The 25,292-nt window shown below is 42.7% G+C and overlaps 1 long non-coding RNA gene across 1 annotated transcript in view; it reads left to right on the top strand.

Moving 5' to 3' along the window:
* Positions 1-25,292, top strand: part of LOC142777056 (uncharacterized) — a 370,328-nt gene that overhangs the window by 212,843 nt on the left and 132,193 nt on the right. The window contains exon 3 of the long non-coding RNA XR_012887906.1: positions 19,938-20,049. This is a non-coding gene — a long non-coding RNA (uncharacterized LOC142777056). The remainder of the gene's footprint in view (positions 1-19,937; positions 20,050-25,292) is intronic.

Raw genomic sequence — 25,292 nt, 5'->3', positions numbered from 1 at the left:
CAACATATGGCTCAAAGAAAGAGGTATGGCCACGATGCCCGGTCGCATTTTTTATTACAGTGGAAATACTTGATGCATGTGCGTTTAAACACTTGGGGCCCGTTGAAAATGTTCGGAGACCTTCACTACAGCATTTCGCATGTTCATATGCTCGTTTTGGGAAGATAAACTCCCAAAATTACTATAGCAATTTTGGGACCTAACGTAACCATGTATGGTTATTTAAGTACAAGTTCATCGTTCTAGAAGATGTTGGCTCATGGTACACACTGTTTGGCAAATATATCACACATTATCACGCACATTATATCTGCCAGTCACTTCACCCGTTCATGAAAGTACTCAATGGAGCCAGATATAATAATCAAATAACCTCATTATAATGCTCACTGGTATATACATAATTTCGCTAAAGTTATTATAAAAATATCTGTCCTTTTACATGCCAGTTCACGATGCACTTAAGAGGCCCATTGGAGAGAACTCCGGAAATTTTGACCACCTTGTGTTCCTTAATGTGCACTGACATCACACACTGCACGGTCCTCTACTGTTTTACCACAATCTAAACGCGACCGTTGCGACTCGTACCGGCCTACACTTTTCGGGTCACCAGCCGCCAATCTCCATAGCCACTGTACCATTGCACCGGTATGTCTACAGTGTCTCTACAGCCACCATAGTCATCCATGAAGAAAAAACTGAATAAAATTTTAGTTAGGAATATTGTAAGGCAAGGAGCTATGCATGCACAATATCTTTAATGTTATTTACCAAATTTTTTAAGGAGCTTTGCGAACATCATGCGATAACAGTATATAGGTAGTAGATTAGTAAACTGCCATTCGCTGATGACAATTAACATGTTGAGTGACTTGAAAAAACTATTGCAAACTACAATTACTGAATTACACTTGTAAAGCATGACCGTGGGTCCTAAATTTATAATCCTTGAAACTAAAGTAACGTTGAGCCGCCTTGGAAGAACACGGCGGTCTGTGACACTCCTGAAGACAATATATAAGTAGTAAAATAATACGACTAGTTAGAAAGGGCTATGATCGCAGTGGACGTAGTCAGGTCAGGCTGATGATGATGATGATGATTGTCGCAGGCGCGAACCATGAAAATGAGGTGCGTGAGAATGAAGCTGGGTAAATATCGGTTGAAAAACCAAGCTTGTTGGCTTTTGTTAGCTTGTTTATAGGTTTATTTTTATGTTTAGTATCAGTTTAGCTACTACAGCTAGAAGAGAAACAACCACATCAAAAGAGAACAAAGATAGCCCACATAGCTTCCACAAGTTCCGCAAGGCTAGGGGCACAGCGGAGCGTATTCTATGGCGTGGCCGAACGGGCGCAAACAGCGACGAAACGACGGGAAGGAGCTGAGCACTGGCGTGCCTTGCCCATGTGCAGCAGTGCACTGTTGGTGGTGGAGTCGCGGTGAAGCGCGCGCGAGCGATGTATGGGCAGCGGGCTGGGTCGGGCGCAGCATAGAGTTTTCTCTAAATACACTACAGAGAAGTCTGGCGCTAGTGTCTATGGGAGCTGTAACGCATAACGATTCAACGAGCATGGGAATAATGGGTAGTGTACACGGATTTGTGTCATTTTCGTTCTTTACGTTTTCTTTGACGTAACATGGCTTGAAGCTGTTTTGTCACGAAACAGCAATCAGCATTAGTTTCAATCGTTTCATTCATTCACTGTTTATTCAGACAAAAAAAATGATTTCCAAGGTTGAAGGGACTAAAACTAGATCACCTCTGCCAGACTGAGGTCCCTCCATCCATACAATTTTAAGGTGCAGTGGAGCAAGAGATACAAATTTCCTTTAAGTTATTTTAAATGAGAGGACGCAAAAATCAAGTTCGAAAAGTATAACAGATGTCGGAAAATATATATACCTTTTAAAATAGCGCGTTACATTCATCATCAATTATCAGTTGCAAGAATAAAAAGTATATAAAAAACTGAAATTATGAGAATATTTTAGACAGAATACTAAGTATTATACAGAAAAACATTTGAAAAGAAATATAATAAGCAACTTTCATTAAATAAAAGAGTCAGAAAGACACTGAAAGAAATATCTAGAATAGATAATGCAGTTATGGCTCATTACAAGTAAGGAAGTACATCTTGACTTTCTTCTTCTCATTGTTTTAGTATTACGTTCTTCTAAAAGTTCACGAACATACCTATTTTTGGGGAGTAGATAAGGTACCTTATATCATAATGTTTGCATTCCACAAGTTGTCTTGAATGAACGTTAACAAAAACGGTCAAAGCGTAGATTAGAGGGAGTATCGCTTGTGTAGTAATGCTCCATGTATCTGCCAACAGTGTTTCCTATATAATTATTGACATATAAGCGCAGTTTAAGATTGTATATTTGGTAGACAGTAAGTATCTGAAGCTTGTCTGAAAATGGAGGAGTATGTTTTCTAGCTTGCAGATTTTCTATGTAGCGTACAGACCTTTTTTTTTTTTGTAAAACTAACTGCCTGTCTAGATTGTTTTTTGAAGTTGTGCTCAAAATTAAAAGACAGTTACGTTATCAGACAGTTATCAGTTACGCTTCACCACCATAATCTTATAAGATTATCAATTCAAATCGGGTCACGAAGCTCAAAAGGGTTCATTCTTTACCTCAAAACAAAACACAGAGTAATAAACGAAACCATAAGTGCGATTTGAGCCGCAAGTACGAAGACTAGGCAAATCCATGTCATTCCTATGGTCGCTGAACAATCGCAGCGCCAGAGTCCCCTCTCGTTAATTTTAGGAAACTCTATGGGGCGCAGCTGTGCCATGATGAAGTCATGGCGCATGTGCAGGAGCGCAGAGCTGGCGTGGAGCCGTGTCTGGGTTGGGCTAGTGCGAAGCTGCATGCGCGCACCTGCGCCGTTTCTTACTAGGTGACTCGAGCTTACGTCGTTGATTCATGGAGTTGCACAGCTTACGGGCGGCTTGAATAGCTGCGCTGTTACTAAGAGAGAAGAGAAGGTTGAAAAAGGAGAGAGGTATAGCCAGACGTGAGTCCAATAGATTAAAAGCATAGCGCAGTGGATGTATATTTGTGCATGTATGCCCCATATCAAATGCTAAGCATTTTTCTCGGTACTGCAAGCACTTTTTGCTTCTAATAGCGTATCTATCTATTTATATAGCCGCCTACTTCGAGGTGATTTCACGATCACCTCCTTAACTTGGGGTGCAGCAAAATTAGTATGGGAGTGTAAGATGGTTTCCCGAATACATCTTGCTAGTCATGACAGGAATAATGCCAATATCTCGTCGCGTACGTCGTCCAACACTTAAAAAAAACAGAAAAACAGTGGCACGTAGCTGACGGCGGGTATTTTCCATTAGTATGTGGGTACGTGCCACAGGTGAAGACGTTTTATACATAACCAGGAGAAGACCCATGAGAAACTTTACCGTTTGAGCGTTAAGAAGCTGCTGCCAAATTCAGTCTTAGCAGAAGAATACTAACAAATTTTCATTGTCCCTGAAGAAATCGAACCCTACCATTCTGCTTGGTAATGAGGTATTCTACCACAGAACTACACCAGGCCTCGGGCATACTTTTAAGATAGGTGCCATCCGCTGAAGTGTATTTGTGTAGCAGTGTTGACGGCTACGCCCTGGCGCGCACCAGCGCAAACACCAGCGCTTCAGCTTACGGCTACTGGTATACATGTACTAATATGCATGTTGCTGTTGACATTGTTACGCAACTGTGAACAACTGCTAATAATATACAATGTATGCAGCTGTCCAACGTATGTATGTGCATTATATGTACATATCTTTAACGCAACTTCGTAACGCCTGGCTCAATGAAAAATAAAACACATTCACCTTCCATCCGCATGCTTCGCATAACATCGATTCACAAGGTATGCGCAATCTGCCAAATTTAATATATTTATTTATTTATTAATGCTGTCAACCCCTTCAGAGGTTTTTCCAGGAGTGGTATAAAGAGACTATACATTGCGATATACATTCGCTATATTGTACATTAGTTACATAGAGTTACATAATATAACGATAAGAGATTATATTCATTATGACCGTATGTTATTAAGAAGTACAAAGAAAGATAACATAAGATTGATTGATTGATTACTTGATTGATATATGCCCCGCCGCGGTGGTCTAGTGGCTAAGGTACTCGGCTGCTGACCCGCAGGGCGCGGGTTTAAATCCCGGCTGCGGCGGCTGCATTTCCGATGGAGGCGGAAATGTTGTAGGCCCGTGTGCTCAGATTTGGGTGCACCTTAAAGAACCCCAGGTGGTCGAAATTTCCGGAGCCCTCCACTACGGCGTCTCTCATAATCATATACTGGTTTTGGGACGTTAAACTCCACATATCAATCAATCAATCAATCAATCAATCAATCAATTGATTAATATATAGAGTTTAACGTCCCAGAACCACCCCATCATTATGAAAGACATCGTAGGGGAGGGCTTCGTAAATTTCGACCACCTGGAACTCTTTCACGTGCACCCAAAGCTGAGCACACGGGAGCCTACAGCATTTTCGCCACCATCAAAAATGCAGCCGCCGCAGGCGGGATTCAATCCCACGGCTTGCGGGTCAGCAGCCGAATACCTTAGCCATTAAACCACTACGTTGGGACTAGGATAACATAAAAACACTTTGCCTCAGTTACATACAAAGTATTGCAAAAGAAGATAACACACAAAAAAGCAAGCACAGGATATATTAATGGTAATAATTTTACCATCTTGCATGACAAACATCAATATATATACAGCTAAGACGGATAATGATATTATCTTCACATCATATTATGAATAATGTGATGATGTACTTATTATCAGGTGATCGTATTAAAGTCTATAAAAACATACGAGATTTTATACAACACCTCATAAGGCGATACGGGAATAGGAGTATAAGAAATGTGTTGCACACAAGGTTCTTTAGCAGCCAATTAATTACCCAGCGCTGCAACGTTTCGAGTAATGTATGCAAACAAATCAATCTTCTTAAGTGCCATCGCCATGTGTACACTACGGATAAAGCATTATTTCCAAGTGATGCTTTCTTGTTGACTCTTTATACACATTGTAGTGCTGCTGTAATTACTTCAGAAAATTCGGCTGATTGATGAGCTAGCCCACATGACACAGCAATATAAAAATATATAATGTAGCGTCACGAGTGCCATACACATAAAATAGCAAGGCTAAAGATATAATGCCTCTCGGCGTCTCAACAACTATATGGTAGTGTTTCTTTCAGCAAAATTGTCCAACAGGTGATACAAAACAGAACAATCATTCATCATTATCTGAAGTTTTTTTTTCTTAGTTCAACCTTCATCGTAAGCTAGAGCCAGCTTAAAGAAATGAAAGGGGAAAATAAACGGATATTTTGAACATACTGAAACGGGTGCAAGTGTTCGACCACCATAAGTGTCATGGAGAGGCAACAAAGTTTTACTCTTTCGAAGGCATGCCAACCTGCATTTTCAGGAACCTTTGATCAATAGATTAGAGTGCCAGGTCTATGAAGACAATGTGTAGTTTTTTTGCTTCTTTATTTAGGATGTTTAAATTATATAAGGTACTTTTAATTCCGCTAGTCGTATGAATTGTAATAATCATTGTATTCGAGTTCGAATGACTTCCAGTTGCCTTTCGGACGTTTTCAGTCGTCAACAGTCCCCTTGACTTTTGTGGTCCTATTCGGTGCCGCCATCGACAGATTCAGTAAGCTATATTTCACGAAGTACAGATCTCTCTTCTCGCTATATTGATGATACAACTGCATATCACTTGGTTTGTTTAGTGAGGTTTCTTCTGCCCGAGAGTGAAGATGAAATGGAACATATAGGGAACTGTGGCGGGTACATAGTTTCAGAAATGTAGTGCATGGGTCGTTAAAAAATGTCAAACCCCACCCCCCTAAAGCAGGTGTTGAATAGCTACGCATGAAGGTTTCTTCGTTGCAAAGCTACGAATATGGAGAGAAACCAAACTGCTTGCCTCTTTTGAACATTAGAGACCCACCACATGCCTGAGCAACAGTTCCAGCCGCCCTCGTGAACCTTTATAAACTACTGAAGCAGGATTTTGGAACTTGCCATTCGTGTTGTAAGTCGCAAACTTAGAGGTCATAAATCCCCAAATGTTCTTTTCTCAATTCAAAATTATTTGCAATCATGAAAGGTAAGCAATATCAAACATGTATCTGCTTGCTGTATATTAAAAGCAATGCGCAGTACTCAGCTGCAGAAAAAACACGCACACATATGCTAGTTGGGTCCCAAGAAGCGAGTTGTGGGGGCGTGAGGCGTTAACTGTACCCACGCCTTTAGGCCATCCTGCCTTGTTATTTTTTTCTAGCGTGGTGACAGTTATAGCCGAAAAACAAAGAAGACGGGGAGTAACAAAATCATTTTCAAAGTCAGCTAACTAGAGTCTTTGCTGTTCAGTAATTCAAAAAACTGAAACAAGGCCGCAAATTACCAACTTGCGAAAGGAAGAAGAGATAGACTTAGCTAGCTAAGACATTTCGATGTTCGGATCAGTGCACATTGCATTATGACGCTTCGCTGGAAATGGATACGAAGAAGGAAAACACATAATTGTGCTCTATAACGGCTTTCTGTGCGACGGAGCTGTCGTTCTTTATAAGTATAGGTGCTCATATAAATAATGCATATAATAAAAACGTTCCACGCCAAACTTTGTTCTCCGGAGCACAAGAAAATTGCATGGTATCGCTTTCTGTTTGCGCTACTAGCTTTGTCGGTATGTTTGTGTCCAGAGATATTCTGCACTCAAATATACGGCTTAAGGGTCGAAAAACGTACCCATATGGATAGATAGGTTAAATTGGTTTATCCTAGCGGGGAAGCAACGTGAGGATTTTTTGAGTCATTCCACGTGCTCGGCATAAACGTCACCTTCAAAAACGTTCATAATTACAAAATAATTAGAAAAATATCTTGTTTATCTATGCAGAGTTGTTTTTCTCTCGTCTTTCGTTTGATCAGTGCAATAAAAGTTATACGCACGCAAAGAATGGAGTGTGCCGTTTGTAACAATGTCATATGACAGTCATGAAAGCACCTTTGCCTGTTTCAACCCCGCTAATTATACGTTTCAAGAGGTAGAATTGAAAAATAGAGTTTATTTAGTATTACGTACTAATTCAATGAGAAGAGATCACTAACACCTGGTCTGGTGAATCAGGATAGTATTGCAGTCATACTTAATGCCAGTGGCGAAAATCCTTTTTTTTTTCTTTTTTCCTGGTGGTGTGGTAATATGCGTTTTAAATGGTCATTTTTTGCTCTGTATGCCGTGGCGAAAAAAAAAACTCCGAGGACAGGCAAGAGCCCGGTGTGCCACCCCCTGACCTCACCACTGCGTAAGGCCATAAGATTACGTTAAATAAGCAGAGGGTATTCCAGAACCGCTGTCTTGGGTGCTTAGAAACGCTGCAAATTCTAAATAGCATCATGCATTAACTTGCATGATGTTCATGTCACAATTATTTATTACACAACGCAGAGGTTGCGCTTTGCCTGTTACCCGTCAAGGTGGTCAAGTGGGTAGGGTGTAAGAATGGTGACCCGCAGGTACCGGGATTAAATCCTCGCTGTGGCGGCCGCATTTTTGGTGGAGGCGAATATGCAAGAGTACCGTGTACTTCGACTTCAGGTGCACGTTTAAGAACCTCAGCTGTTCATAATTTCTGGAGCCGTCCCTGATGGCGCCTTTCATAATTATCTCGTGATCTCGGAATGTTAAACGCCATCAATTCTTTTATTTCATTCTGTCGCATGTTCCACCTGCATCTTTGTGTTTATAATTTTAGTTCGCCTCAAGTATGTTTCTTTTTTTTTTGCACTTGGCATCCTTGTGGCAGTTCTCCTGCCTTTCAAATGACTCTTCGCCAAATCTCTTCTTAGGTGACGACGGATTGCATTCACACAGATGCATAAGAGAGTCTTCCTGCCAAAGAAGTACATGCATATGACAACGCGCTGTGTTCCGCGTTTGTCGACATCGATTCATGTGGTCTGGCTGTTACACTATATAGTGCAAATCGGTTTTCTACCACGGCCTCTCGTTCTGTGGCGCGTACGGTTCGGGCGTGGTCTGGACATGTGACCGCGTGGCGCGGAGACAATCGCTGCGGGGTGACAGCTCGCCCGCGGCTGCCGATCAGAAGAAGAAAGGCCGAGGGGCACCTGGAGACGGATGGTGCTCGCACGATAGACCCGCCCGACTTGGATCTCGCCGCCGAGGCAATCGATGCCTCAGGGCGACCGAGAACACCTTCGGCGCGTGCCCTGACAGTCTGTCTTTATTAATGGCACCTCTTGGTTCGGACTCTCTCGCTACCGTTCACCCACTCGCCCGACCACCGCGCGCGTGGAAGACTATCCAGCGAGAGCGGTGGGCGCTTACGCGATAGCCTGTCACGCAGTCCTCCGTAGACATTGAATTGGCCATGTGGAGATCTTGGTGAACATGAAATGGACTCTATAAGTGCATTCTGGGCAGTTTTTTCTCTTTCTATTTTTCTCAAATGTAGGGGCCTTCTTTGCGTATACGGTGGAACGCGACAACGATGGTCCCTTTAGAACGTCATGTTTTCAACAGACAACGTTGTATTTGTAATCGAGCCCTCCCACAGACGTAATTCCTCGACTCTCGCCTTTGTTTCTTCATGAAAACGATACTTATAGATACCGGATTACTGATAGCCTTAATCATAAATCTGCTACCTAAAAACAAAGTAAAAACACACACATACAATAAGGTGTAAAGAGAAGAAGTGTACGTTCCAGGGCTCGTTTTCTTTTTTAGACACAATAATAATTACATAAGAAATCTAAGAGACAATCATTCTAAGCATAATATGGGATGTTATTAGAAGTAATTTTAGTGTATATGTGAAGAAAGAAAAGTGCCGTTAACAGGGACTGAACCTACGACCTTCGAATGACGCGTCCGATGCTCTAGTAATTGTGCTTCCACAGTGGCTATCTCCCCGTCCACTTTACAGGGTATATGTGCATTGAACATGGGAGCTTGCATTATTATTGACACTAGGGTATAGAACATTATATGCGGACCAGTATAAATAGAAACAGCTCACATTGCTTGAGAAAAAAATAACAAACAATATACAAAAACAACCAAAGAATTTCAGCAATATGTTTATAGTAAGCTAGCTCAACTAATAACATTTACAATGTCAAGTATGCGTAGATTCTAATTATGTGGAAGTATTGGCATCACTGCAAATCGTTGCCCCGCCATGGTGGTCTAGTGGCTAAGGTACTCGGCTGCTGACCCGCAGGTCGCGGGTTCGAATCCCGGCGGCGGCGGCTGCATTTCCGATGGAGGCGGAAATGTTGTAGGCCCGTGTGCTCACATTTGGGTGCACGTTAAAGAACCCCAGGTGGTCGAAATTTCCGGATCCCTCCAATACCGCGTCTCTCATAATCATATGGTGGTTTTGGGAGGTTAAAGCCCACATACCTATCTATCTGCAAATCGTATACAGTTATACTGTTGACAAGACCGAGTCGTTTCAACATGAACTGTTGCGAAACGTAAGGCTATATAAAACACGTTAAATGCACTCACAACAGAAACTCATTATGTATAGTTACAGCGCAACAGAAGTTACGTCACACAGCTTTTGTAGCGCTTGAAAGGCAACTAAATGAAATCGCTGTGAATGCTTAAAAACAAATAGATGGAAGGGTAAACTAGCATTTGTTTCAATGCAGTGATGTAATCGGAATCCTTCAAATTTGGTTATCGATAGGGGAAGGTAATCTAAGACGAGAAGACGACCTCAACGTTTTACCCGATCCTTGTAAACTCTGTTCGTGGCTAGTTAGTGCGCGTCATAACCATCTTATCTGAACAAGCAAAAGGGGATTGCGAAGGTTTCTTGCTCTTAAACTATCGATAAGGCCTGAGTTAGGAGTGTTAATCAGCGTTACATATTTTTTCGTAGGCAAAAAAACAGCGACCTGTCTCGTTTCGTGAAGCCAGTATTACACATTTTCGTCCCACTAATGCAACTTTAAGGTCCGCGCCAGGAAGGGAACACATGGTATTCGCTATATATATATAGCCGCAGCGTCTCTGCACGTTCGGAAAACATGGCGTTGATATGTGAGCACACCAGCTTTATAAAGCTGAATTACGTACTTGACGCGGAATACTCAATTATTGTATCGCTACATTCCGGCAGATATTCTCCTGGTCACACATTCAATACATGGTTCCAACATATCAACAGTGCCTATTGCTGGATGTTAGACAAGCAGGAAAACCACTGCGCATCCTTTTAAAGTCTACAACAGCCAGATTTAGGCATCTTGATTGCTAAAAGTTTAAAGAAGAGCCCTTATTTGTATAGATAACCTTAAAGGACAAAAATATTCTTACAGAACCGAAAGGAAGGCCTGTTCAAATATATTCATCATTGGCAGCACACAAAGTCTAACACACAAAAGAACGAAACACAACCACCGCTTGCCCCCTTGTCCTATTTTCTCCTCTTGTGTGTTCCATTTTGTGCGCTGCCCAGGATGAATAATGTTATTGTTCATCAAAGAGCACTACCAAAGATTACTAAAGAGTATTACCAAATGTGCAAATCTTTGCATTGGCAAAGATTTGCACATTTGCACCGGCATTCACTGTAAGCTTCCCAATCACTGTTCTCATGTTGCGACTTTAAAGCCACAACAAAGTTCAAAGTGTCGGGAGGTAAGTGATCTGCTGCTCCAGAACTTGCCGCGTTGCGTATACCTCTTTATCACACACGCAAGCAAATGGTTTCAAGGTAAAATTTAGGTTTCAGGCATTATGAAATCAAAGAATATTGATTTTCAATGGAACCGAATTTTCGACAAAATGGCGTGCCTATTTAAAATTATTGTGACTCAACTCCGCTCTTCCAAACGTACTAATGTAGCCGCTGTGGCCTGAAATCAAACATGTTGTCTGCAATCAAACATGTGCCCTCTATTTTCGCAGTGTGACAACATAACTTCTGAGGTACCACAATGGCTGCAGAGATTCTAGTAGACGCGCATATTTCACTTCGGAGTCTTAGAATGAAACCCTAAATACTGATTTGCTGATTTCTGTGGAGACAACGTGTGCGATATTGAACAATTGTTTTGCTTTCGCCGCGATTGTGGAGCATTTATGTCGCAATAAGCCAAACATTTAAAACACAGAATACAGCCATTTATCACAGCATGTGTAATTTCAGTGGAAGGCTCTTTTCTATTTCAATTCGAGGAATGGTTTCCTTTTCGCAGAGGCGAAGAAGTCTCGGGATCAAAAAACTGCTAAAATTTAAGAGATGGACTTGCCTGGGCGACCAATAGGCGTAAAAAACAACTAAAGGCATTTGCACTGCTAGAACATTCCTGTCTCTAACTTTATTTTTTAACACGGAAGTGTTTTATGCCGAAGTCCACCAAGGCTCTGCTGACGTATTTTAGTCATGAAAGTGACATTGCAAAATTTAAAGTAAGAATTGCACAGAAAAAAACCAGAAGACAAGCATCTGTCGCGTGAAATCTAAATGCAGGAACCTTCCGATTCTCAGCACGTGGCACTAACCACTACGCCACAAAGCGTACAATGACTAGAACGGTATATAATGGCAAGCCATTTATATACACCATACATCGTTTAGCAGTTCTCAGAGCTTCAAAACTTAAGCTCGTTGTTGTTATCAGTGGCAAGATGGCGGGATGGGCTCGTGCTGGGCGCACTCTAAAGTTCGTCACCTCCACGAAGCGCCGAAAAGGTGTAGGCGGCTAGATACATAGACAGATACGTTTAAAGTCGCCGAAGTTTGCTAAGAAATGCTTCGCATTTAAAATGTATGGTCTTCTAGCTATATCCAGCACTTTAAACAGGGCCTGAATAGGAGTGCAGCATTGACCTAGAAATGACCTTTAAACAGCCTGAACCTCGTAGCGAATGCCTATAGAAACAACCTCTTTTCGATTTGAGCACGTTTTCACGCTGCCATTCACAACAGGCATATGTATTTTTAACCACCAATCTGAGAGCCATAAAATTGCCGACTACTTTTTTTATTTTTAAAGTGAAAGCTGTTATGAGATCAAATTCAAAACTCGGGTCACGCGCGGCGCCGTAGTTGTCCGCCACCGCCACCGCTGCTGCCACCATCGCCACTGGTGTCCGTAACCACTAGCGCGAAACAAGCAAAAAATTTAGTGCCAAGGACACAGTGGGGCTCGAATCCTGGTCCACTGCGTGCCAACTCAGTATTCTGCTGTTGAGCCACGCCGGCGCTTGGGAGTTGTTCGCAAACTTGTCTTAGGCAGGCTTGATATCAGGAAAGGAATCGCGTTAATCTGAGTAATAAAACGTTTCAGAACAGCGAAGGAACAACCAGGCGTCACACAATCCGAATAGCGTAACGAGTGGGTCATCCGATGCTCCAACCCACTACAAAACCTTGTTCTTGATCACCTACTACTGTGGCGCATATCCACTTCAGACATAATTCCTCATCGTTTTCAGCCACTGCATAAACATTTTGCACAAATTTTTTGCAACTGTTTAGCTCATACAACGCTTCATAAAAGAAGGACGAAAAATGGCATAGCGAACCTGGAAATTATTATTATTATTAATGCTGTAGTGGGTACCCAACAAGTGTGCTTGCAGCAGTTATCCAATGAGTGTTAAGAAAAGGCTCTGAAAGGCCACTCTTCTAGCTTTCACTGTGACTGTGCTGCGCCTTCAGCGCAGGCCTGGCGTTTTGTCTGAAACAGCAGCTCTGCGACAAAAGACCTGATGGCAATTAGAGCTTTTGTGACACAGAGGGTGCCCTCGCTGCACATGTGCGTATGCATTAAATGCGTTAGGAGGAAAAGAGACCAATGCGTAGCACATGGAGGACTGGCTTCATGCCAGTGTTGATACATCGCACGTGTTGGCAGTGTTCTCCAAGCGCCGTGCATGGCACCTGGCTAAATGTATCATAACGCCTTGTCGTGTGGTCCCGTGCCAAGCCGTTTTCTTAGGTATAGAGGTTAGACCATGTCATGGTACAAGGAATTTTCCGCGCAAAATCACTGCTTCTATACCTTCAGGAGTGCTCTATACTTGTCGCTGCAATGTCTGAAGAAGAAAAAGAGTGCGTGAATGGATGCAGCAGCAGCAAGAAGAAGAAGAAAAACGTGTGCCTTTCCATCACGTGATTACGCATCTCGGCTCCCAACTTTTGCGGCTCGCACGCATACGTACAAATATAAGCCTATCTAATTTACTGATGCGCTGCGGATGTATCGAATTCACTGCTCTGGTATATAGACCGGATGTATATATCGCTGGTTGCCCGCAAGACGTGCTAGTGGTCGTATATATAGACGTGCAACTGCAGATAGAAATAAAGAAAAAGTAATGACTGCCTCTGCCTTTCGTCAAGCTTTGCAGGCGCAAGCAGGATTCCTATATACTGATGGCACTCTTCAGCAGCTGCTACGTGGCATCTCCAAGGTTTCGGCGTCTGTTCAAGAGGGTTTGCCTGAAGTTCACGCCGTTCTGGGAACGCTCACTCTGGCATTCATTTCCAGCGTGAGATTGGTGTCCCTGTGTACGCGCGTAAATTCGGGACTGTGGCCCCTCTGGGCGACACAAAACCGTATTTCATTCCTGTGGCAAGATGTACTTCGAGTGCATCAGTAAATTGTATCCACGGGGAAAATCAGCGGGCCTCATGTTTGGCCCTAGCAACCTGCTCATTACAGACGCCCTTTGGTGATGCCCTCAAGCAGTGATATTGATGTGCGAGTACAGCCGTTTGCCAGGTGTAGAACAGCGCTGTGATACGGTGCCTGCGTTGATCGCGGGGCTAGTTTGCGATGATGCATTAGCACTCGAGGAACAATTCTCTCCCAATAACTAAGTGGTTGTTGCAGACGCTGAACCATCGTGTCATAGCACGGTTGGCGCCTACGAAACATGTGAGAAAATGAGTGAGCCCCTTTAAAACTGAATTTTAAAAGTAGCTTATCAAGCGTGAGAACTCATTGAATTGCTGTTCAAGGAAGTACGCTATGTACAATGTAAAGTTGCACTACAAGTTGCATTGAGATGCATATCAAGCCTGCGTTTGTACACGCTATAAACGGCAGTATCATAATATACATGTTACAAAACTGATGCTGGAGATATTTTATCGCTGTAATACTTACACGAAAAAATTACACTTCAAAAACTTTCTTTAATTGAGATAAATCTAAACGTTGGCAGCTCTGTTGTTCGATGTAGCTCCAGTATTTTTTTTAGCAAGAGTGGCTTTTTTACTAGAGCATACAATTTTTGTTGTGATTGTTTTCGATGAAAAACATAAATACTGCACTGCAGAAAAATGTGTACAATGCATCATAATTCCGAGAGTGTGCCCAGCGCACTTACACGTGAACTTGTTCTACATAAGGAACACTTTGTGTCCCCCGTTCCTACTCGTAATCTGAGCGTAACTTTTCTGTTTCATGTTCTGAACTCCACTTGATCGTTCAGTTGCATTTTGCTATAAGTGCGAAATACGGTGTAATTTTGACCTCTGTTTTTAAGTTTTTAAACCAAGCATCTTGTAACAATTGAATTGGCGCTTTGCAGAAACTGCCACCTGAATCACCTTTTGAAAATATTATAGCAATGTTTTAGTTTCCCAGAATGAGAGAAAGAAAAAAGAAATTGATAAAAAGGAAAAGTCAGGGAAGTTAACCTGGTACTAATAACTGATTTGCTACCCTCCATAGGGTTGGGGAATTAAGAGCTGGAAAAAAAGAGCGAGAGAAATAAAATTAAAAAAATTGCACACATGCACACACGGGCAGGACGCTCCGATCAGAGTCATTCCAATAGACTGGTTCAATCCAATAAACGCAATACTGCTGGCACAGCCTTCATCTGTAACGTTAGGTCCTGATGGCACAGTATTCATTTTTCTGAAAGAGTTCTCTCGTACAATTTATCAGTGTGTATGCTGCTCTTGGTAACTTTCCAACAACGATGTGGCCTAGAATGTGGCGGCTAGTTACCGCCACATTCTAGGCCACATCCATGGTGACAAAGTTACATGAAGGATCTATATTGCATTCATTCTTACTTCATTACACCATACACTTGGGCGTGATCAGAATAGAACATTTAGCGAGTTGCTAAACGTTCATCTTTGGTTTAAGCAGCGCGCATGGAATGAGTACGAAGAAAGAGGAAGAAAGAACAGGCGCCGACTCGCAACTAGGCTTTACTGGAAAAAAAAACAAGAATTTATATAGATGGTATACATCGTAGCAAAAGGTCGATAGGCAATAAAATTGAATAAGTTCCAGTATCACATCTTGCAAGTGCTGCATAATTACACAAATTCTTTGACCCTAAGTATAAAGCAGACAGAAGGCTGATGAACTTATCACGCTTCTTTCAAATATGGACAATTTCAAGGACTTCCATGCTCTGCATAATGGAACAATATAAAGTTTAGTTCTAAATTAGCACCTGTTCTAGTGCTTCTGCTCCTTCATCCTCGTCGAATGTGATTTGCTTCATGCAAAAATCAGAGCATAATACCTGTGATGAGTAAGAAAAAGACAAACCACAAAGGTGAAGATGGAGCTGATACTTATATAAGTAAATGTTAATTTATTGTTTATTTGATTCAAATTGCGCTTCAGTCGTCGGCTTTAAATGTGGCACACAATATATATTTGGTTCCCTTAGGTTGCCTTTCATTTTTTCGATGGAGGCGGAAATGTTTCAGGCCCGTGTGCTCAGATTTGGGTGCACGTTAAAGAACCTCAGGTGGTCCCAATTTCCGGAGTCCTCCACTACGGCGTCTCTCACAATCATAGGGAGGTTTCGGAACGTTAAACCCCACAAATCAATCAATAGGTGGCCCATTGCCTTTCGGTTACGATCGATCAGATCAGAGGAGGGGAAAGAGAATGAGATTGATGAAGCAGTGAACAAATTGGACTGGAAAACTGAGTAAATCCTTTTCGCAATCGGTACTACGAGAGAAGCCTCGTGGTGGGCTATTTTGCACAGGTCATGAGTGAGTGCCACTGAGCACGCGCCCGAATCAATGAGCATAGCTCTTTCGCTCAAAGCCGTTGCTTAAACTGAGCTGCGCACATCTAATAATTCAATCCGTGGCTGCATACTCAGTAGCATAATGCCGGTATACGTGACGAGCAAACGTGGAAGACTGTAAACTGTATTGGCATTGTAATGACATGCGAAAAACCTTGCAAATGAGGACCTGCGCTAGCAAACTTGTGTTAATAATACCGTCTTTTCTGGTGCACTCGTTACTTTGAGATATGCAATCTATGATGCAGTAGCCCCCATGTACAGTCGTCGTTCGTGGAATACGGGAGAATGCGACTGTTTCAGATGGGTTTTCTAGAGGGCATAATCACATATGTGAATAAATGCAGGAGGGAACAACACCATGTCTTAACCATATCTATTGGGACGGAGGGCGACCACTCGAGAGGCCAGCGCTGCAGTCGCTGTGACGTAGAAAACAGCATCACGCGACTCGCCTCTGCTGTCGTCAGTGCATCCCAGAGTCGGGTCAACCCAGAGTCGGTTCATTTTCTAACTTACAGGTTTGTTTATACGCTCGTTGCCACACAGCCGGACGCGTTCGAGTGAGCCTTAATGTAAATGAGCCCTTGCAAAACGTCACGGCACCGATACACTTCCCTGATAAAACTGAAATTGGCGAAACAACTGAACATTCATCCTCAGATGTTCAGCTCACTCAGCGGACCCCATTTTTTTTTTAACGTGCGTGCATCCGCAAAGATTTTGCGTCTGGTATTGGAGATAAAATGTTCGGTATGTATGACAGTGCACTTTGCGGATCTGTATGCATAGATATTGATTGTATTATTTGTACGAGGCCAGAGAGAACTATTGCCGGAGCGTGGAATTATAGCGACAATTCTGTTCAGCCCTTCTATGGTCAAAGGAACGAACGCATTATCTCGTCCTGGTGCGAGTTTTCGTGCATACGCTAAAACCAAGAAGATGCATGTTCGATAACTTGCCGAGAATGGGGAAACAACCTATTATTCAATATCGCGTGTGCAGCAAGCATTTTGATGAAAATACTTGTTTTTTACTGCGTAGACGTTGATATCTGGTGATTACGACGTGGGACTCTCCGGAAATGTACACATAGGAATTCGCGATTTATTCCCACTAGGCCGACGGGCCTTTTCAAGCCGCCTGCAACTCAGGGTGGCGAGAATGATTTTGTTCCGAACGCTGCCATTTCGCGTTGCGCATTCGGTCGTCTTTTCTGATAACAACCGTCATGTGCTGAGCTGCTGGTAAACAAATTGGTTGATGCCAAAGACCAGCAGAGTCACTGAAAACAAGATACGGTGATTGTAATTACTAGTCGAGCAAACAATAAGAGCAGGTATGATTACAACGTTCGCTCATCACATCTATCAATGCACCTCGAGCAGATAAGCGCGTGTAGTGAAAGCGAGGGTTAGGAAGACAAAATATATGGGGGTGAAGTTCCACTTATTCAAGTATGCGTCATCTAAAAAATGTCCAGTAATTCTGGTGAAATCAGCAGGCCGCGCAAACCACGGGCAGCAAAAAAGGTCTAGACACCCCCATGAAAGGTTCAGTGAATTTAACCAATGCCAAAGTATCATCCGTTCATTTCGGTCACTTGATACCGCTCTGAAACTATAGGGCGATCTGTTACCGTGAATCTTGCATGGCACTCTACTCTGGTCAACCTGTTACCGTCTGGACCGGGCTCTTTCCACGCAAAAGCACGAGACAAGTGTGCGCCATCACGCTTCCATGACGAAACATAAATGTTCGCACAATATGCGAGGGCCTCGATTTACAGATTACAAGCTGATTTTTATAACAACCCACCTTTTACCAGAGTGGCTCTTCCCGTTATGCGTTCATGGCGCCATGCGCACGCGCTCCGTCAAATGTGCATGACAAGGCGATCACCATACGTCGGCTCGCTAAAACTCTTTAGTGGGAAACACTCTAGATTGTTTCACTGCTAATACAAGCACAGCCGGCGCTTGAGAAGCGAAAGAGCCACGGCAGAGCAGCCTGATTTGCAGGAGTTGTCGAACACGTCGCACAGCCGATACCATGTGATGTCGTTTTATACGTCACAAAAGAACTCTGGCAGATGGCGCCACATTGTGTCCTCACCCCCAATATTCTCGCCTTGCTCAGGACGTATGTCATGAATGATAAAAGGTGGTATATTGATGAAAACATCCTTGAACATGGGGCATTGCTTCAACGACCCCCTGTTTTCAAGTATTTTCACAGCTGTTAAGGCTCCAATCTTCTCCTTAACTCATGCCTTAATGCTGTTAAATGTGGTTTTCGAATGTAACCCTCTCTCGTTCTCTCTCTGCTTCGATGTGTTACACTGGAGAACTCTTTTTCGTCGCTGAAGTTTTGTTCTCGGCACTATGTTATACAAATGATTCTCTAGAAATTGATTACACAGAGAGGATGATTAAAAAAAGCTGGAAATTAGTTTCTTCATGGCAAGCTTCTTTATATATAAAAATTTTTTCGAAAGAGAATTACGGATCGAATGTAAAACTGTTCTCTATGCACAAAATTACACCACATGAATGCATTTCTTTTTCATTTATTTCATTCAGCAACTTGCGTGGTGTAACCTGGAATATTTTCGTTGCATTCACTCATGTGGGAAGCATATTCATCTTCGAAAGAAATTAAATTTTTTGCTGATGAAGCAGCCTGAAATTGAATCTCGCACTTCAAAAGTGCACAAAAACAGGGATCCAGAGTAGAATCTTCAATGTAGCAAGCGCAGACTGGAGGAAACGCTCGTGTGTTTCGAATACTCCAGATAATTGTGAACGTTTCTGATGGGTAGCTTGTCTTCTTTTGAACCGTTCGTGTCGTGAAGTTGTGTTTCTGATGTAAATGTGTCTCGGTAGCAGCTTACTTTGACGTTCTTTCGTTAACGCCCAAGCAGTTCATTTTGCAGAAGTGACCGACGACTTGAGATGCCGTTGGGTTTCTCTGTGGCCTTTGTTGGTAGCACAATAAGGTGAATACACTATCTTATCGCGAGTTGGGCCCCCTCTTACGGTGATAACATTGCTCCGAGCGCTTGTTTGATCTTAGGCTTTTCCTACACACATTTTCGCGACTGCATTGGACATTAATCTCAGCGCTTCTCGCTCGTACATGCTGAATCAGTGTGTATATTGGCGGTACGCGTAAGTACGTTAATTTTCTTTAATTGATAAATACCGGTCTCATGGCAGTTTCGAGTACGTTAAGTACAATGAGACTATTTATGGTCACGAAGAGACGGCACTGCTTTAGTGTTGCCTTCGATTGAAAATTTATGCTGTCGACCTAGTCGTAGGACCTATAGATTTGGGAATCTGTACGTGGCCGACATGTCTTCAACTTTTTTGAATTGTAGTTGGCCCAATGGTTAGAGCAAGCTTTTCAGAGTGAGACGCTTGTTGGTTGATTTGTTGCTTAGCTTGCTTGCTTGCTTACTTGTTTTAGGCTTGTTCGTTTTTGTTTTCATGTCCTCTGTGTGTATGTGGTGTTCTATGCAATGTTGGGTCTTATTCACAAACGTTTCGTTCATTACTGCTAGTCGCCGTTATTTGGACCTTTCCCAATAGTATGTCCAACGTTAAGAATAGCTGTCATCCTATTTTACGATGAGTTTTATAGCGCGAGAACCTATCTGTACATGAGACGAGGGCGTATGCTACAAAAAAAGTTAAGGGAGATAAATTTTGTTTTTCAACTAAAAACTGAAAAAAAAAACTTTTTCAGGTCCTGCCTTGTTTGCATCTGCTTGCCAGAGAACATCGGAAGTGCAGCTCTGCATTCGCGTCTGCTGTGAGGGCGCTTTCCCAAGCCTGTTCTCCGCCTTGACCGCTATAAGGTGAGTCAACAACCGCTGATTATAGTGCGTCCCAAAGACAAACGGGAACAAGGCAACAAACGAGACATTTGCCGAGCCACCGTCAGGTAAAACAGATTCGTTCAAAAGTGCTCGAATACTGAGTAAACACGCAGATGTGCCGACTTCCGGTAAAAAAACAAAGTGAGCGATAACAAGCAGAAAACTGCGCCACCGTAATGGTCGTCTCTCGGGAGACGCCAACGCTGCAGCAAGTGCGAGGTTACACTTTCCAAGTTTGTTTGCTCGGAGGGCACTCGAGCGTCTGGAGTGTTCTTGGTAGCAATTGACTGCCTCGCACTTGTAGCGCACAACTGGGCTCAAACGTTTTCAAAACACACTCACAAAAGAAGCTCCGCGAATTCATATCGTTTCCATGAAAGCTGGTAATATTTGTGCCTCGAACCAAATTTTTTTGTAGGAAACCTGAGTTAACCTTGTGTAGAGAGTGACAAATCCATACAAGCTTTTACATTAGCTTTTTTTAGGTGAGCTGTGCCACTTGCACAAACTCTACGCTCGCTCCTTTATTACCGACAAAACAACAATTAATAACTATTACATTTTTGCGTACATTGTCTTCCTAACAAGGGTAACAATGGACGACCATTCCTCAAAGAACTTGAGAGTATGAGTAATAGTGGGACCGCCGTTGTTTTTCTAAGCAACTTCGGTTTCATGCACCCTGCGGGTCAAACCTAATGGTCGTTTTATATGAAAAACGTGAAATTATCTTATGCAAAGAGACACTCAGTTCTATTTACACAAATTGTGGATGATTTAACTGCATGCAAAAATAACATTTCATTTCATATGTGCAGTAAGAGCTATATATCAAGCTCCTCTTTTTTTCTATTTGGCACACATATTTTTCTTCTTCTCCGTTTGACTGACACTTCAGCGTTCAAAAATATGGTCAACGGCTCGCTGAAAACCATTTAAGAGAGTTAAATGAATGTCAGTTGGCCTAGTATCATCTCTTTGTAAATTTGATCACTTCTCAATATGCTCAAAATATATAGAAAAATAGACACCACCTAGCATACATCGTGTGGTCTGGCTACATGAACAAGGCTAGTTAAACGAAATTAGCAGATTAAATGAGAGAGAAACATCCCATTAGGTAAAAGGAGGAAAATGATAAATTGCAATAGGTTCTCTTAAAATTCTGCATTCTTCAGAAATCAATATCGTCCGTACAAAAAAGGGGCATACGACATTTGTGTACCTTTAGGAGCTCCCGTTATTTAACAACAGACTTCTATCGGTAAATCGTAATTTAATAGTGATAGCAGCAAACGAGCGCAATTCTTTTTTTGCAAATTTTGTGTATGCATTGGTCGTATAAACTCTGTATGCTACTTTGTACAAACATTAAATTAGAAAGTCACTTCTGCAGTGCTATTTTTAACTTGGAACTTCAGAAGGCCTTCAATATTGCGTTATATTTGAGGTAACCTCTAGCCGAAAATCTATTCAGCGTTCAGGGGCTAACTTCATTCGATGACCAGTCATGCTCCTTTTTGACGTGAGGTTTGTTTGGGTTGGCGGGAGCGTCATGAAAAGAAACAAAACAGCGCTGTGGACAGGATGAGGTGAAGACGTGTTGGCACTGGTTCCGCGTCTGTCGTCTTCTCTTAACATTTAGCAAACTACGCTGCTTTGTTCACATTCCTAATGCTTCGTTTTCTTGTGACTACTGCCAACATCGTCAGACAACGTTGACGGAGAACCGGTGCGCAGCATACCTTCATTTGTGAACAGTAACACTTCTTACGTAAAATATATTATTAAATATGAGCCCAAATTTGTCGATGCCTATAAAAGGTGCCACGTGTTCATAACCCTAGCTGGATCGCCCGAGCAACAGAAAAAAAAAGAGAAGATGTTTTATTGATGCGCGCGCGCACGTGTGCGTATGCGCGGGCGTGCGGGCGTTTGTGTTGCAACACACGCTCGAGCGTGTGTTTTAACTGATGATTGATATATGTTTTAGCATCCAGAAACTACCATATCATTATAAGGGACGCCGCAGTGGAGGGTGCCGGAAATTTCGACCACCTGGAGTTCTTTAATGTGCCACCAAATACGAGCACACGTGCCTGCAGGATTTTCCCTTGCATCGTAAATGCAGCCGCCGCAGCCGGGATTTGATTCCATGACCTGCGGGTCAGCAGCTGATACCTTAGCCATTGAACCACCGCGGCGGGGTCGTGTGTTTTAACTTGCACACTGTAAAGGAAGCTGGATATTTCAATTTCAGACGTGAATGCCTGCGCTGTTCTTCATCACATTTTTTAAACCACGTGAGTTTGAGCCGCCTCTACCAAGCACCGTGAAAGTAACACGTAGAAACAGTGACTGTGCTTCTTCGTGAACGGCTAAATCTCTCAAAAAGTCTGAGTTGAATATTTTAGTACTTCCTTACTGCAATTATAAACAACCCTTTGTGTTTATTTACAGAGATCTAAAATCATATACAGGACCATGGTATCACTGTCAGCATAGCCGCATATTCCAGAAGAATGTTTTTTTATTTTTGAACGCTGCAAAGAAGCCGGAATAGCTTCGAAGCTAAGAAACTCAATTTCTCAGGCTGCTGCTGGTCACATATATGCCGCAAATTGTGCGTGGTAACTAGTCTAGTTATTCTATGTCGCACAAAAACATTGAGAAGAAAAAAAGAACATCAAATGGAATGGGTCTTGCGTAAAGGCCACAGCTCGTGTAAAAGAAGAGCTATCGTTTTTAGTTTATTCTCTCCGCTTTGCTTCCTATACGGGCGTATCAATGCTTGCATCGTTTTATACATCTGGACAGTGTGACCTCGCAAGATTTTTTTTTCTTATTGAATTCACTATAAGCTTCCCATTTCCAGGATATCAAGTTTTTAATTTGATCTTTCTTGCCGTTGCACGCGCTGTGTGAGACCCGGCCGGACGAACACTTGTGGCAGACAGAAGAAACAAGAGAGAACGGGCGTGGCATGGGCAAAGCGTGTCAGCCGGCAGATCATGACTGATATACCCCGTATATTGACCAAGTGAGAGCTTGCATATTCAGGCGACGTCACCTGCATGAGCTGTTAGTGTTACGACAGGCGATGAAAAAACAAGAGCACGGATACAAGAACGCCACTGTTTTTTGAGTGCATCGGAGGTGGGTCATATACGACGTGGCGGGCGTCTCGCAGACGCCGTCAGTTTCTATTTTCAAAGTCTATGCCACAAAACCCTTACACTGAACATCATTCATAAAGTGTGAAAGATTACAGCTGCATAACTTCTTGAATTTCAAAGCTTTCTAAAATGAAGTATTTTCCTGTTCACTCCCTGTTTAAAACGGTGATCTTACTCCCTTATACAAGTACAATGCAAACATTGGTTGCTTGTATTGTTCTTCCTTATGTCAGTTTTTTATATGAAATCTAGTTGTGTTTGAGCGTTCAGATCACATCATACTCTTTTCAATGATGCCATACACTTGCGCAAGGGGACAAAGGACGCCTTCAGATGTATTGTACTTTGCGATAGCTTACTTCGTGAAAAAAAGGGGGAGGGGAGATAAATGAGGATCATATTTAGTGCTCTATTTCGTGCTTCTTAGGGTATTCGTTTTATGTGGCGTGATAGAGAGCAACGCCCTTAATGTGTTCCAGTAACAAAGAGTGCTAAAATAACGCAGCTTTCGAAAGGACCGTGGTTTGTCGCTGTAAAAAAAAACAACGGTTACGATGAGTCGGTGATAGGAGGAGCCACGTTTGCGGCACCAATGCTAAATCAGTTCGGCGCTAGTAAGCGTGGCATCACCGCGTAAATGAGAACGTGCATCTGTTGCAGGTGCGGATGAAAGGAGAGCGCGATGCGCCAGCGGACAATGCACGCCTGTGTAATGGCGGCAGCAGGGCAAATGCAGTGGTTAACCTTATTGTCGCCGCCGGCATTGCTCGGCGCCTCATCTGATTAGTGCGGCTCGATGTGCACTAGATGGCTCTGAGCGAAAGCGGCCGTACGTGCCTATCGCCAAGTGCGCCACGGCGGGCCGAATGAGCGACCACGAGGAAAAGTACATGGATTGAGGCTGCTTCACCGTCGTTGAAGGAGCAGCTGTTGTTTCTCGCGCAGTAAACATTTTTCAGTCGTATTGGAACTGTCACAAGGTTATCGATTGACTGACATCGCCGACTGAAGTCCCTCTGCTCTAGGATTACCCGAAGATAAGGACGTATACAAGGCGTTCGCCATTTTCTCGGAAATTTGTCGATGTTATTTATATATGCCGCCGGAAGTTTTTCATCAAATAGGTTCGCTCTCGTTGAATAGATCGAAAAGATTTTCCAGAAAGAAGGCTTCGTAGTTGACGAAAAAATTGTGCTTCTTCAGAATCGTTTTGCGTGTCTCGAAGACATTGTGTCTGTTTTATTCAGCTAATTGCAAGATTATTTCAAGCTAACCGTCTGATATCTGTGTTGTTTCTGCATAAAAATGAACATAAAGAGAACGGGCGCACGTTCAGCTATTTATTATGGAGAGAAATGGAAGATTATATTACGCCATTGAAACACCAAGATTTCAAGTTCACCACTGCTGAGGCATTGCCTAAGCATTCCTCTGAACGCCAATGTATAGAATAATCCCAACTAATAAACTTCGTTGTTGTCTTTGGCATAAAGCAGTATTATATCATTATGCGATTCATATTGAATTGGCAATGGCACATATGGAGACTGATTCTTGAGGCTGACCTTGGAGTACCCGCCGTGACAGCTATAGTGATCACGATTTCGCGCTGCTAAGCTTGAGAGCATGGGTGCGATCTCCAATCATGGCGGCCGCATTTCAAAGTGGAAGAGATGCATAAACACCTCTTTACTGAGATTTGCGTGGACATTTAAGAACTCCGGGTGTTCAAATTTCTTTCGGGGTCCCTCACTCGAGTGCTGCGTAATCATGTCACAGTTTTGCCTCGTGAAACCAGAAAATAGTTTCATGCCTTCACCATGTCTTACGGGCGTCTTGTCTTCGTCAAAAAGTGTATGGAGACTCATTTTCACTCATACTGATTTGTCTCGACAGCGACTTTCAGAAAAGGCAATATTCATGTGAACAGCTCGACAGTTTTTAGAAACCTTCTGTGGTTTCTCCTAAACACCTTTTCACAGATGAGTTTCTGGACGCTGTCACAATCCTCTCTGAGGTGCACTAAGTAGGTGTGACCTCCCCCCC

This window comes from Rhipicephalus microplus, chromosome X (assembly GCF_043290135.1).
Source record: "Rhipicephalus microplus isolate Deutch F79 chromosome X, USDA_Rmic, whole genome shotgun sequence".
Classification (NCBI taxonomy): domain Eukaryota; kingdom Metazoa; phylum Arthropoda; class Arachnida; order Ixodida; family Ixodidae; genus Rhipicephalus; species Rhipicephalus microplus.
This window is presented reverse-complemented; position numbering and strand designations above follow the sequence as displayed.